Source organism: Macaca nemestrina, chromosome 5, assembly GCF_043159975.1.
Source record: "Macaca nemestrina isolate mMacNem1 chromosome 5, mMacNem.hap1, whole genome shotgun sequence".
NCBI lineage: Eukaryota > Metazoa > Chordata > Mammalia > Primates > Cercopithecidae > Macaca > Macaca nemestrina.
The window spans coordinates 129,438,648-129,454,860 of record NC_092129.1 but is presented as its reverse complement, the minus strand read 5'-3'; the positions used below and the strand labels follow the sequence as shown (position 1 = coordinate 129,454,860).

General features: G+C 40.8%; 1 pseudogene; it reads right to left on the bottom strand.

Annotated features, from left to right (window-relative positions):
• Window positions 1-1,612: 1,612 nt before the first annotated feature.
• LOC105490932 (putative homeobox protein NANOG2) lies at window positions 1,613-14,982 on the bottom strand (annotated as a pseudogene).
• Window positions 14,983-16,213: the final 1,231 nt, after the last annotated feature.

Sequence of the window (16,213 nt, the reverse complement as noted above, 5' to 3'; positions counted from 1 at the left end):
AATGAGAAGTAAGTTGCTTCACTTTCTGCTTTGCACTGTGAAGAAAGGGGTACGATGCTCTTTTGATTTTAGAGGCAACATATACCACGTTTGGGTGTGCTGCTCTGACCCACGTACTGGGTCCGTTTTGAGTGGGGTTCAATGAGAAGACTCTCCAGCAAGTTAAGGCTGTGGCTCAAAAATGCCCAGCCTGGCCACTCCTGTGGTTCCAGCACTTTGGGATACCAAGGTGGGCACATATGCTTGAGTTCAGGAGTTTGAGACCAGCCTGGGTGACACAGCAAAACCACATCTGTACCAAAAAATAAAAAAAAACTAGCCGGGTGTGGTGGCATGCGCCTGTAGTTCCAGCTACGTAGGGGGCTGAGATGGGAGGATCTCTTGAGCCTGGGAGGTGGAGATTGCAGTGAGTTGAGATTGCAACCACTGCACTCCAGCCTGGGTGACAGAGAGAGACCCTGTCTCAAAAATAAAATAAAATGAAAATTAAATTAAATTAAAGTTTAAAAATCCCCAAATGTCCTGCCAGTTGGGCCTTATGACTTAGCAGATCTGGTGTCTGTGGCACCCAGAGATGCTGCAGGAAGCCTCTGATTAGACCCAATAGAACAATCATAGCCCAGACCCTCACAGTTTCAGGGTAAGGACATGCTGTCTTCTGACATCTCTGCTCTCTTTGAGAAACAGCTCCTCGATTACTTCTGGGTCCTGGTAAAGACTGAATGAATGTCTTATTATGGGATACTAATTAGCCCTGTGTCCCAAATTACCCATCATGAATTGGACGTTATTTGACATACAGAATCATACAATCGGACATGTGCAGCAGCATTGCAATATTAAGTGGAAGTGAGACACTCAAGACCAGGCCAAGGAGCTCTGGAAGGCACAAATAACTGCATGATAACTCAGACTCCCATTGTACCTGAGCTAATGTGTTGCTACCTCTCATTCAACTTACACTAAAGGCCACTTGGGTATTCTTTCTGTTTTTTCTTTTTAAGGTAAAATGGTTGTTTTATTCATTGAACTTAAACCAGCAAAGCTAGTAAAGTGTCTGCATGATGTAGCAAATACAAGACCTCTTTCTACAAATATTAGCATAATCAGTAAATTAGGGGCTAGAGTAAAACAGAGCCAAAAGGGGCTGAGGAAATCAATAAAGTATGTTACAACTTAACCCTTCACCTCAATAACTGAGTTTTTTAAAAAAATAAGTAAAGCCTCCCTATCCCAGAAAATGGGAATATACCTTCATTACACCAATTTGTACTTTTATTTCCTATTCTCGAGGTTAAAGTCTAAATCCTAAAGATATCCAAACCAGTATTATATCTACTTCTCTGTAGTCACAGACAGCTTCTATCCTGTTGCCCTTAGCAGTCAAGGTCATTAAAATGTCTTTTCTCCAGAAAGATCCAATAGGAAAAAAGAAAGAAACCTCTCTGATTAGGCTCCAACCATACCCTACCCTCGACCAAATCGACTGGATAGGCATAATGGAAACCAGAGCACGTGGTTTCCAAACCAGAAAAATCCTATGGGCAAGGGGAGGAGAGGAGAGGAAGGATTCAGCCTGAATGAAATTGAGTAATATCAATTTCACTTGTCTTCACACATCTTCAGGCTGCATGTTTGCTGAGTAGTTTAGGAATAAATCCATGGTTTGTGGAGCACTATAAAACCTAGCGGTCTGCTGTGTTACATTATGGTTTTCCCCAGTAGTTTCCAAGGCAGGCACCAAGTCACTGGCAGGAGAATTTTGCTGGAACCGCATGCAGTACTGCAGAGATTCCTCTCCACAGTTATGAAAGGGATTTTTCCAGGCCTGATTGTTCCAAGATTGGGTGCACCAGGTCTCAGTGTTCCAGGAGTGGTTGCTTTAGGACTGGATTCCAGGTCTGGTAGCTCCATGTTGAATTGCTCCAGATTTGGTCGCTCCACATTGGAAGATTCTCAGTTGTGTTCACCAGTCATCAGTAGGAAGAGTAGAGGCAGGTAGGTGCTGAGGCCTTCTGAGTCACACCATTGCTACCCTGTGGCTGGTTGTTTTCCTGACACCTCTTAGATTTCATTTTCTGGTTCTGGAACCAGGTCTTAACCTGTTAGTAGCTAAGGTTCTAGATACTGGAAAGTTCTTGCATCTACTGGAGGTTGAGCTATTTCTGTCTCTGAAATCTATCACTGAGTACACACAGCTGGGTGGAGGAGCACACAGTTCTGGTCTTCCTTTTCTTGACTGGGACCTTGTCTTCCTTTTTTGTGGTGCTCTTCACTGCAGAAGTGGGTTGTTTGCCTTTGGGACTAGTGGAAGAATCAGGGCTGTCCAGTCTCTGAGTGAGGCATCTCAGCAGGAGACTTTTGCAAGGATGGGTAGTCTTCTTCAGGCCCACAAGTCACAGGCGTTGGTGGAGAGTCTTTACAGTCAGATGCTTCGGAGCAAGGCAGGATTTGGGGACAAGCTGGATCCACACTCAGGTTATTATTGGGAAAGAGAAGGAAAAAATTTAAGAGCTGGACTATAAAAAAAAAAGTCTAAGCCTTTAAGACTTTTTTTTTTCTGGAAGATCTGAGAGAAATATGACCTCCAGAAGTGAAAGTTTCAAGAAGTTGGGATGAAGTGAGTTGCCTCCAAAATAATAGGAGGTAATCAGCTCAGTCCGGCTGGGTATTCCTTATGAACAGTTAACAGAGGAAAAAAAGCTGCATGCCTGGTTATATATGGGCCTTTTTGGTGTGCAGGTGCCAGCAGATGCAGATGGCTGTTGTATTTCAGCCTCACTTACAGATGGCCAAGAAAGTGTAGTGAAGGAAAATTTTCCCAAAGGATAAAACTTCAGGTGGCACATTTAGTTATTCACTTTGCATGGAAAAGGAAATGGCCTGATGTATGGATCAGTGCTAATTTTTGGGTAGTGGCTAATGTACTGGCCCACTTTTCAGAGAAAGAATGCGACTGGAAGAGCAGGAGCAAAGAAATCTAGGGGAGAGGTATGCCGATTGAATGGGCACAGAGTGTGTTTTTTGATCCCTGTGAATGCTCACCAAAGTCAAGCACTGCAGAGGAGTTTCCCAGTAATCAGACGGACAAGACAATCCCCGTCATGCATGTCAGTTAGCTTCTCTCTCCAGTTATTCTGGTGCTTGCCCAGTGGGAAAGGGTACCATGCAACCATGGCAACAGGGATGGAGGCCATGAACTTCCCCTCACTCAGGTGATCTGGCCACCACAGCTTGAGTGGTTAACCTACCAATAGCAGAGGCCAAAGGTGATCTTGTAATGTTGTATTGTTCCCTGGAGGGATCACCCAGGCACCTGTGTCAGGTTGATTACATCAGAATCCTCTTGTCATGGAGGGAGCATCAATTTGTCCTTAATGAATTAAATACATATTCAGATTATGGATTTACTTTCCATTCTCATGATGCTTCTTCCAGCATTTGTTGACTTAAAGGTTTATCTTTTATTGTGGTGTCCCACTCAGCATTTGCCCTGACCAGAGGCACATTTCATGGCCAAGATGTGCAACAATGGGCTTACGTTTTCAGAGTAAGTTGGTGTAACCACATGTCTCATCCCTCAGAAGTAGCTGGCTTGAAAGAATGATGGAAAGACCTACTAAAATTTGAGGTGCTGTTCTGGAGGATGCAGTACATACATACCTTAATTCAGGGACCACTCAACCGTGGTGACTGCCTTATAGTCAGGATCCAAGGGTTCGAGAACCAAAAGGTAAGGTAGGAAGGGCCCCTTTCATTATTATTCCTTACAATACACTTCTAGAACTTCTCCCTTTAATCTCCATAACCATGGATTTGGTAGGTTTGGGGGTCCAAGTACCCAAGGAAGGAATGCTTTTCCATGCTATACAGTCAGGCAGTCCTGTTAAATGGAAAATTGAGCCCCGCTCTCTGGCCGATTTTGGCTCCTGTGCTACTTACCCTAGAGGGAGCTAAAGGGGTGACTCTTATGGACGGATGATAGAAACCAATTAATAATGAGAAAATGAGTTGCTACCTTGCAAGGTAAGGTACTTGAAACCCAGGGGATTCACTGTAGCAATCAGTAAACCCTTCAAAGACTGAGGTATGACAGGAAGGGGGTTTGAGTCACCCTATCAGGTAAAGAACCCCATCCAGCTGAGGTTTTAGCAGAGGATAAGGGGAACGTGGAATGGGTAGTGGAAGAAAAAAGTCATGATTCTCAAATGAGAGTTTATAACTGGTTAGAGAATTAAGGAAAGTAGCAGCTGTTTTTTGTTAATTGTCTCCCCTACCCCCTTCTCTGTTAATTTTTTTGCAATGTTTTAATAAAATATAATTCATGTAACATAAAGTTCACCATTTGAAAGTACATAATTTAGTGTTTTTTTCTGTATTCATAGCACCACCATCTAATTCCTGCACATTTCCATCATCTCAACAAGAAACCTTTGTCAGCAGTTATTCTCTATCGTCTCTTCCCCTATCCATTGGCTAATGGATTAGATTAATCACTAATCTACTTTTTGTCTCTATGGATTTGCCTATTCTGGACATTTCATATAAATGGAATCACACAATATGTGGCCTTTTGTGTCTGCTGTAGTTTAGAACAATGTTTTCAAGGTTTATCTATATTGTAGCATGTATTAGTACTTCAGGCCTTCTTATGGCTAATATTCCCTTGTATGAATATATCATATCTTGTTTATCAATTTACCAACTGATAAACATTAGGGTTGTTTCTACTTTTTCCTATTATAAATAATGCTGCTATAAACATTCATGTACAAGTTAAACTTGGCATACAAAAACTTATACAAAACCTCGTACAAAAACCTGTACAAAACCATGTACAAAAACTTGTACAAAAACCTGTACAAAACCATGTACAACAACTTGTAGAAAAACTTGTTGTACATGTACAAGTTTTTGTTGACATATGTTTTCTTTTCTTTTGATTATATACCTAGAAGTAACATTTCTGGGTCATGTATTAAGTAGTAATATGTTTAATGTTTTGAGGAACTCCCGAACAGTTTTCCACAGTTTTACACCACTTTACATACCAACCAACAATATATGAGGTTTCCATTTTCTCCACATACTTGTCATCAAAAATTATTATTATTTTTATTATAGCCATCCCAGTGGGTATGAAGTGACTTCTCATTGTGGTTTTGGTTTGCATTTTCCTAATGATGAGTGATGTGGAACATCTTTTCATGAGTCTTTTGGCTATTTGCATATCTTCTTTGGAGAACTCCCATCAAATCCTTTGCCCACTTTTTAATTGTTGTTTTTGTTTGTTTGTTTGTTTTTGTTTTTTGTTTTTTGTTTTTTGAGTCAGTCTGGCTCTGTCACCCAGGCTAGAGTGCAGTGGCGCGATTTTGGTTCACTGCAACCTCCGCCTCTCGAGTTCAAGTGATTCTTCTGTCTCAGCCTCCCGAATAGCTGGGATTATGGGTGCCTACCACCACACCCTACTATTTTTAGTAGAGATGAGGTTTCACCATGTTGGCCAGGCTGGTCTCAAACTCCTGACCTCAGGTGATCCGTGCGCCTTGGCCTCCCAAAGTGCTAGGATTACAGGTGTGAGCCACCACGCCTGGTGGGTTGTCTTTTAAATATTGCATTGTAAGAGGTTTTTTTGTTATGAATTTTGGGTACACTAGACCCTTAGCAGAGGCATGATTTGCAAATATTTGTCTTCTATTCTGTTTTTTCACTTTCTTAATGGTGTCCTTTGATACTCAGAAGTTTTAAATTTTGATTAAGTCCAGCCAATTTGTCTGTTTCTTCTTTGGTTGCTTGTACTTTTAGTGTTACATCTAAGAAACCATTGCTTAATCCAAAGTCATAAAGATTTGCACTTAAGTTTTTTTAAGAGTTTTACAGTTTTTGCTCTTGATTTAGGTCTTTCATCTATTTTGAGTTAATTCTTGCATATGCTGTGCAATAAGGGTACAAATTCATTCTTTTAGCATGGATATCCAGTTGTCCCAGCACTATATGTTGAAAAGATAATTCTTCTTTCCCCATTCAGTGGTCTTGGGACCGTTGCTGAGAATCAGTTAAATATAAATGTATGAGTTTATTTCTGGAGTCTCGATTCAATTCCATTGATATCTATCCTTATGCCATTACCACAATGTCTTGATTACTGTTGCTTTGCAGTAAGTTTTAAATTTGGGAAATGTGAGTCCTCCAACTTTGTTTTACTTTTTAGGAATTATTATTATTATTTGGCTATTTCTGGTTCTTTTTATTTCTACATGAATTTTAGGATCAGCTTGTCCAGTTTTGCAAAAAAGGCAGTTGGAATTTTGATAGAAATTGCATTGAATTTGTAAATGTTCCTGCTATTTTAAACAAAGAGCAATGTAGTGGCTAAAGTTTAATGGTTTTGGAATATGACTGAATGACATTACCCTACAGTGGCATGTAGCTGATGGGATTTTGTATGTTCCCTGTGTTGGGGATACAAATTTCTCATCTAAATAAAGGATAAAAGCAGATGCTAAGAAGTAACCAGGTATATTTTCTACTTTTCACTCTATATGCATGCTGCACCTTTCTCCATCCTGCTCTGGGCCCCAGGAGGCTGACCTTTGCGGACTGCATCAGCCAAGCCCCCTTGCCCTCCAGCTTTTGGTTGGATTCAACCTATAGGAGGCACCAGGAAGAGATTGGAAAGTAGGAAGAAAGACAGGTTAGGATATTCCACAAGTTCCCTCTCTGCTGAGGTGAAGGTTGGCAGTGGCTGTGTTTTTCTCTCAGTAGCACCATCCCTATTGGGTCATCCTGTCCTGCAGCAAAAGATCTCTCTGGGTTCTGGTAAACAGTCCAGATTTAAATACTTAAAATTTCAGGTGTAAGGATGCTATGGCTTCCTATGGCTAGCCCTGGGGTGCATCATCATCCTTTATTGGTTTCTCCTAACCTTGCCAAAATCTTCATAAATAGTCTGTGATTAAACTCCCTTTAATCAGCTGTTTCTAGTGTGCCATCTGCTTCCTATCATCCTGGATAGTACAAAATGGAAAGATCTGTAAGATATATTAAGTCAAAGAGGCAATATGCAGGGCAGCGTAATATGAAGCCTGTAATACTCTATTATTTGTAAGAGAAGGAGTAAGGAGAATATATCTTATTTTCTTAAATACTGTATTAGTTTGGAATTAGGTTTAGCATTAAATGATAATATCCAAAAAGAACAGTGGCTTTTAAAAGATTGAAGTAGCTTTCTTTCTTTCTTTCTTTCTTTTTCTTTCTCTTTCTTTCTTTCTTTCTTTCTTTCTTTCTTTCTTTCTTTCTTTCTTTCTTTCTTTCTTTCTTTCTTTCTTTCTTTCTTTCATCTTTCTTTCTCTCTCTCTTTTCTTTCTTTCTTTCTCTTTCTTTCTCTCTCTCTCTCTTTCTTTCTTTCTCTCTCTCTCTCCCTTCCTTCCTTCCTTCCTTCCTTCCTTCCTTCCTTCCTTCCTTCCTTCCTTCCTTCCTTCCTTTCTTTTTCAGGATCTTGCTCTGTTGCCCAGGCTGGAGTGCAGTGGTATCATCTAACTCACTGCAACCTCTGCCTCCTGGGCTCAAGCGATCCTCTCACCTCATCCTCCTGAGTAGCTGGGAGTACAGGCAAGTGCCACCATACCTGGCTAATTTTTGTATTTTTTTTGTAGAGACGGGGTCTCACCATATTGCCCAGGCTGCTCTTGAACTCCTGAGCTCAAGTGATCTGCCCACTTTGGCCTCCTAAAGTGCTGGGATTACAGGCTATTTCTCTCTGTAAATGTCCAGGGCTGGCAGTCCAAGGCTGAGGGCAAGTGCTGTGCTCCATAACACACTCAGGGATTCAGTTTCTTTCTAGTTCACCAGCCCTCCATCCTTAGGGCATGTTCTTGTCCTCCAATCTAATGTTACATCCACTTCCCAGGCAGCAGGATGGAATGGAGAAGAAGGGGCAAAGGGCATATCCCAAGGAAGGTTCCTGGAAGTTGCCTCATAGCCTGTTTGTCTATATCCCATCTGGTCACATCTAGCTATAAGGGAGCCTGGGGAACATAGTTTTAATTCCTGGCAGCCAGGTGTCCAACTAAAAATTCTAATACTATTTAAGAAGAGAAGAATGAAAATTGGAAGTAATTAACAGTCTTTGTCACATATGTGCATTTAAAAGTAACTTGAGAAGAATATCAGGAAACTGTTAGCAGTGGTTATCTGGGGAGGGGAGAGGAGGTGGCAGGTGAGAACAAGACAGATGAGGAATAACAGTTGCAGAGAGAGTCTTCACTATATCTCTTGCTACATATTTTAACTATGAGCCATGTATAGGTATTACCTATTTCTAAGATTTATTTAAAATTCCTTCCTAAAGATATGTAAATAAGAGAAAATAAAGAAAAAATTATTCCAGCCAGTCTAAACTTTGGTAAGAACAAAAGGGCCATGGAGTTCAGTGAGCTAATGGCCCCCAACTATAGGGCCATTAATGACCTAATCAGAGGAAGAAGGTATAACCAGGGTGTATTAGTTTTCTATTGCTGTGTAACAAATACCACAAACAGCAGCTCAAAATAACACAAATTTATTATCTCACAGTTCTTGTGTTGGGAGTTTGGTTTTAACTGGGCCCTCTACTCAGGGTCTCATAAGGCTTAAATTAAGATGTTGTATAGCTGTGCCATCATCCTCAGGAGGTTCAGCTAGGGAAAGAGCCACTTCCAAGCTCCCTCAGATTGTTGGCAGAATACATTTCCTTGTTGTCAGCTGTAGTCTGGGAACACTCCCCACTGCTAAAGACTGCTCTCAGGTCCTCGCCACAATGGTTCCTCCATTTCAGCAACACGCTTTTGTCAAATTTTGCCCATACTTTAAATCTCTGTTTTTCCTTCTGTGACCAGCCAAAGAAAACTCACTGCTCTTAGGTGGCTAATATGATTAAGATAGGTACACATAAATAGTCTCCCTTTCTTAAAATTAACTGTGCCCATAAAGATCAATGGAATAGAATAGACAGTTCAGAAACAAACCCTCACATATGCAGCCAAATGATCTTCAACAGCGGTGCCAAGACCACTCGTGGGAAAAAGACAGTCTCTTCAACAAATGGTGCTGGGAAAACTGGACATCCACAGGCAAAAGAATAAAGTTGGATGCTTATCTTGCAGCATATACAAAAAATTACCTCAAAACAGATTAAAAATCTAAATGTAAGGCCCAAAACTATAGAACTCCTGGAAGAAAGCATAGAGGAAAAATTTCATGACATTGGATTTGGCAGTGATTTCTTGGGCATGACATCAAAAGCACTGACAACAAAAGCATACACAGACAAATAGGAATACATCAAGCTTAAAAACTTCTTTGTATCAACAGACACAACAGAATGAAAAGACAATGCATGGAATGGGAGAGAATATTAGCTAATCATATATCTGTAAGGGTTAATATCCAGAATATATAAAGAACTTCTAACACCCAACAACATAAAAAATGAACCAAATAAAAAATGGGCAAAGAACTTGAATAGATATTTCTCCAAAGATGATATACAATTGGTCAACAAGCATATGAAAAGATGCTCAACACTGCTAATTAGTAGAGAAATGCAAACTCAAAACCACAATGAGACATCACCTCACACTCATTAGGATGGCTACTATTTTAAAAGAAGCACGGAAGTAACAAATGTTAGCAAGGATGTGGACAAATTGGAACCCTTGTGCACTGTTGGTGGGACTGTAAAATGGTGCAGCTGCTCTAGAAGATAGTGTGACAGTTCCTCAAAAAATTACAGATAGGGCTGGGTGTGGTCGCTCACGCCTGTAATCCCAGCACTTTGGGAAGCCGAGGCGGGCGGATCACCTGAGATCGGGAGTTTCAGATCAGCCCGACCAACATGGAGAAACCCCGTCTCTACTAAAAATACAGAATTAGCCGGGCGTGGTGGTGCGTACCTGTAATCCCAGGTACTCGGGAGGCTGAGGCAGAAGAATCGCTTAAACCTGGGAGGCAGAGGTTGCAGTGAGCTGAGATTGTGCCACTGCACTCCAGCCTGGGCAACAACAGCGAGACTCCATCTCAAAAAAAAAAAAAAAAAATACAGCTAGAACTACCATATGATCCACCAATCCTACTTCTGGGTATAGATCCAAAAGATTGAAAGCACAGTCTCAAAGAGATGTTTGCACACCCATCCATGTTCACAGCAGCATTGTTCACAATATCCAAGAGGTGGAAGCAACCCAAATATCTATTGATGGAAAAATGGATAAATATAATTTTGTAAATACATATAATAAGTCTTAAAAGGGAAGGAAATTTTATCACATGCTACAACATCATGAACCTTAAGAACATTATTCTAAGAGAAATAAGCCAATCACAAAAAGATAAACACTTATATGGGGTATTGAAAGTATTTAAATTCATAAAAACAGAAAGTAAAATGGTGGTTGCCAGGGCCTGGGGGAGAGAGGCATGAAAATCTGTTGTTTAAATGGGAATAAAGTTTCAGTGTCGCAAGGTGAAAAAGTTCTGGAGATCTGTGGCACAACAATGTGTATATACTTAATACTACTGAACTGCACACTCTAAACTGGTTAAGATGGGGAATATTTTTTTTTAACCAAATTAAAACAGAAAGTCAACTGCCATATCACAGAAGCTAATCCGAGGAGTACTATCTCATTATGTTCTCGGTTTCTACCCACCCACACTCCAAGGGGAGGGGATTATAAAGGGTGAGTGTCATTTCAGTGTCATCTTAGAATTCCGCCTACCACAGAGGGGTACTAAAAACCACTTTTTGGGGGGACATTTCTTACCCAGATTTTCACTTCCTAGCTCTAAGTTCTAGAGGTTCTGGATTCTATTTTAAGAGGGACAGGATTTCCTTTTATTAAATTATATTCAGTGCTGCCTGTGTGAATACCATTCCTGTTAGTGGGATTTTATTTTCTGGAGTGGAATGACCTCTCATTCATGTTGTGTTCTTCATGTTAGATTGACCGGCTTGTGGAAGCTCTGGTTTCATCTGGTTGAGATGATCACCAAAGCCTATGCGGGAAAACCTTATTTTTAGTCAAGAAATATTTCTTTTTTTTTTTTTTTTCTTTTTTTTTTGAGATGGAGTCTCGGTCTGTCGCCCAGGCTGGAGTGCGTGCAGTGTCACAATCTTGGCTCACTGCAACCTCTGCCTCCCGGGTTCAAATGATTCTCCTGCCTCAGCCTCCCGAGTAACCGGGACTACAGGTGCCCGCCACCATGCCGACTAATTTTTTGTATTTTTAGTAGACACAGTGTTTCACCATGTTGGCCAGGATGGTCTTGATCTCTTGACCTCGTGATCCACCAGCCTCGGCCTCCCAAAGTGCTGGGATTACAGGCGTGAGCCACCATGCCCAGCTGAAATATTTCTTAAGAGTTAATCATTTGAACACACATAGGAAATTGGGAGGGATAAGGACTTGAAATCATTGTTGCTAGCATTTTTAACTTTGTCCCAGATCTTAATGATTAAACAATGCCCATGGGAAATTTGAATGTAAATAACATGGGGCCAGGCCCAGCATGGCGGCTCACACCTGTAATCCCAGCACTTTGAGAGGATGAGGCCGGCGGATCACCTGAGGTCAGGAGTTCCACTTCTTTAAACCATTTGTTGAAGAGACTGTCCTTTCTCCCACTGAGTGGTCTTGGCACCCCTGTTGAAGATCATTTGGCTGCATATGTGAGGGTTTGTTTCTGAGCTGTCTACTATTCCATTGATCTTTATGGGCACAGTTAACTTTAAGAAAGGAAGACTATTTATGTGTACCTGTCTTAATCATATTAGTCACTTAAGAGCAGTGAGAAATATTTCAAGAGACAAGAAATATTTTTCTCTTCTCCATTTATTTACTCATTCAATCATTTGCTTATATTAGTATGGTCTCATGGATACTTATTTTTAACTTTGGGTTATAATCTAACATTATATGATTTATTTTGTTGTTAAATTGTTCTAGCTTTGGCCATTGGGAGCTCCTTCAGGTTGATTCCTTGTCCTTTTAAGGCAATATTCTTTTTTTTTTTTTTTTTTAAGTTAGAGTCTCAGTCTGTTGCCCAGGCTGGAGTGCAGTGGCACGATCTCGGCTCACTGCAACCTCTGCCTCCTGGGTTCAAGCGATTCTCCTGCCTTAGCCTCCTGAGTAGGTGGGACTGCAGGCACATGCCACCACACCTGGCTAATTTTTTGTATTTTTAGTAGAGACGAGACTTCACTGTGTTAGCCAAGATGGTCTCGATCTCCTGACCTCATGATCAACCCACCTTGACCTCCCAAAGTGCTGGGATTACAGGCGTGAGCCACCTAGCCCAGCCAAAGCACTATTCTTAAACAGTTACAAGCTTGAGAGGATTGTGAATACAGTTTTTATGGAGCAAAGATATACAAATGAAGCCATTAACAGATGGTTTGCAGAAAGAATTTAATTACAGTATGTAAAGCCTAATTTACCTGCAAGAGAAGTGATAATAAACCTAGCAATTAAAACTTAATTTATAAAATCTAATATTCTAAAATCAAAGGAACAACCTTGTATATATCACATACATATGTGTGTATATACATATATATATTTGTATATATAACTTCTGTCTAGAGAGAGAAAATCCCTCTATACCTTCTTCATCTTAGTTAGAACATGAACTTTAGTTTAAGGAGCATGCAAGCTGCCCGTGGTTTCTCCCATCTCAACTTTTCATTTCCAGCGTCCCCATTTTTAGAAGTCAAATGACTGACATTTTTCTTATGGGAAGGAAGATTAGTGTAGCCCCTTTAATAATTTGAACCATTAACCTGTTAGGTGACTTCAAATTTCATTCAGCTTAATATTCCCAAAATATCTCAAGAAATCTGAAGGGCCATTTTTCTCAGCTAGCGAAAGTCCAAAGAGACTGTATCTTGGCTGTTTGCCTGGCCAGCCAGAGAATGCCAGAGGAGAGTACCTGAGCTAATGCCTCCTCTCCAAGCAAGATGCTTTCAATTTTTCAGGAACACTCAGTGATTTGTTGCTGAGAGCATAACCCAGTTTCAAAGCTATTCTTGCCCAGGCACCACTTGAGTGTTTTCAAGCAGTCCATTGCTTGGTACCCTGGGTTGTCAACTACTGCCTGTCTCATTTCCGACCTGTCTGTTCACACTGAGAAATGGAATACATGAATGAAGTGCCTTAATGGATCACAATCATGGGGCTATTGATATGAGCTTTACCTGGCAGAATGGTCTGCCTATATATAATGAAGAGCCAGACTGTGTGGTCTGTGGACGTGGACATCACAGGATAAATTGTCTTCCACTCCAAACTCACTTCTTCTTTGGCTTAACCTGAGGACTCCCAGAGCAACCTCCAAACTCCAGGGACATTGTCTAAATTGACCAACACCTTAAATGGCTTCTTCCCTGCTTGTGCCAAGTCTACATGTATAAGACAAGAAAGCAATGATTCATTCAGATCAGCCTCAGAGATGTTTCTAAAATCGTTTCTTCTCAAACACTTTGAATGTACTATCTGATTTCTGTCCTATCGATTTTGTATTTAGATTTTTCCCCCCGCTTTCTGGCTGTCAGTTGATAGCCCAGCAGGTTTTGGGATTCGACTTCTCCCTAAAAGCTCAGACTGGCACCTGAAGCGTTCAGGTGTGGGCTGGTCTGGGAGGGAGGCCTGAGAATTCTGATTTTTGTTTCCGATAAATTGCTTTCTGGAGGCACTTGCATTCTTTCTGTTCCTAGTCCTGTCTGGGGTGGAAGACAATTTTCCATGGCATTCCTACATGTTTTGGACTATCTGTTCAAAGATGTTCGCAAAGCAAAAGGCCTTGGAAGCTGGAGATAACAAAGTGTAGAAATGTCTCCCTCCTCAGAGACATTCCAGGATAGTAAATCCTCCTCCTCTCCTGGGAGAGAATTGCTTAGATTCCGCAGTAAATATGTCTTCCCTCTCTCTCCGGAGGGGAGGAGGGGCAGGTCACCGGCGGCCCTACATAAATCAGTTGTTCCTCATTTGGGGAGTTCTCTCCTGTGCTATACTCCAGTACCTGCCCCAGGTAATATCTGGTCTTCACTGTGACACCCTGTGGGGATTAGGGCTTTGGGAACGGATACACGATATACCTCTGGCTGCTGGTTTTGTTATGATGAGTAAATAGTCTTTGTCTCTGATCCAAAGCTATTCCGTTCTGTCAGTATATGTATATAAAGCTGCATGTGGCAGGCTCACCTGTAAACTTGCAAATAGGGTAACATCCCCAACCCTTCAGTTTCTGACTTAATAGCTTTTTTCAGTATTCTGATGAGACTTCAAATTCTGGAATAAGTGAATGCAGCAACGAATGAAATCCCAAATTCTGGAAAAAAATAAAACTCAGGTCTCATTCCAGATTCTTAAAATATGAGTGCTGGCATGTGGGAAGACTTACTCTCTAGATTAAAAGGCCATTTATGTTTCTCATCGTCTGTAATAAGAAAGAGCCTTTATGGGGACTAACATCCCAGAAATAAATATGGTGGATGAGAACAACAAAAAGAGATTTCCATTCAAAGCATGGAGGAAAGCAGGTTTTTTGTTTTTTTTTTTTTTGTCACAGAAATGAGTTAAACACAACATTAAAATTTGAGGAATATTGCTTAGAGGGTTTTGTGAAGCTGAGTTCAGTAAGCCAATTAGCAAAAACAAAACAAGGACATATTTTCTAATGTGCAAATATGTGGACATATTTTCTAATGTGCTATCTGATTTCAAAATATTTCAAAATATTCAAAATATTCACATACTTTCTAATGACACACATTTTCTAAAATATGTTCAATTAATTAAGATACAGTATACAAGCTATAGAGATATTTTGTTTTCCTTGAAATAAAAGAATACCAAAGTCTCTGGAGAGGGTGAGAGTCTTTTTCTTCATAGAAAGGTTTTGAACACCACCAAATGAGGGCTGGGCTCCTTGCAGCTTCTTAAGCATTCACACGTTTTTTGTAACCTACCTTCTTTGCAAAATAAATTAGAGCTTCCATTTTCCCCTGAAGCCTTGAACTTTTTGGGCCCCAAATAAACAGCACAATATTAAGTGATAATTGATCACACGTATTTTTTAAAGCAAGCTATCCACTTGGATTTATTACTAGATTTAGGGAGAGAACAAAGGCATATTTAGTAGGTTATAGGATCAGTAGCTCAGAGCTTCAAAAAGGATGTTTTAAATCAACACAACTGATACGGTTTAGATGTTTGTCTCCTCCAAATCTCATGTTGAAGTGTTATCCCCAGTGTTGGAGGTGGGGCATGGTACAGGGTGTTTGGATCATGGGGGCGGATCCTTCATGAATGGCTTAGCACCATCCCCTTGGTGATGAGTGAATCCTTGCTCTGAGTTCATGAGACATCTGATATTTAAAAAGAACTCGGCACCTCCCTCCTCACTCTCTCTTGCTCCATCTCTCTCCATGTGATGTCTCTCTCCATGTGATGTGCTGGCTTCCCCTTCACCTTCCATCATGATTGGAAGCTTCCTGAGGCCCTCACCAGAAGCAGATGCCGGTATCATGCTTTCTGTACAGCCTGCAGAACCATGAGCCAAAAATAAAATCTCTTTCCTGTACAAATTACCCAGCCTCAGGTATTTCTTTATAGCAATACAAGAATGGACTAACACAACAACCCACCACCGTGTTAGGATATTTTTGGTGTAGTCACTAGAAGTATGCATCTTGCATGCAACACAAATAAACGTGGAAGTGACCTTAAAGATTACATAGAGGAACCAGAATATCAGTGGCTTTGCAGGAGTCCACAGCTAGTTTAATAGCATGGCCAAGAATGGAAGAGTATGTGCCTTCTACACTATGCAATGTTGCTGCATTTTTACCCACTCACATAAACGAGTAGATGAAATAGTCAGGTGGATACCAGCACTTACCTCTGGAGAGTTTACAAAGTAGTTTCAGAATTAATTTTTTCTTTGGTCCTCATGATCCTCATGATGGCATGCCCAAGCTGACTGTTTTCTGTACCTGACATCTCATGATGCTATGGCTAGAAGCATGGACTTTGGTGTCAATCAGACCTGGATTTGAATCCTGGTTCTGCCACATATTAGCTTGTGACCTTGGGTGAGGTATTTTACCTCTCTGAGTCCTCAGTGTTCTTGTCTGTAAAAGGCACATAATAAGAATCTTGTTTATAATGAGTAAATA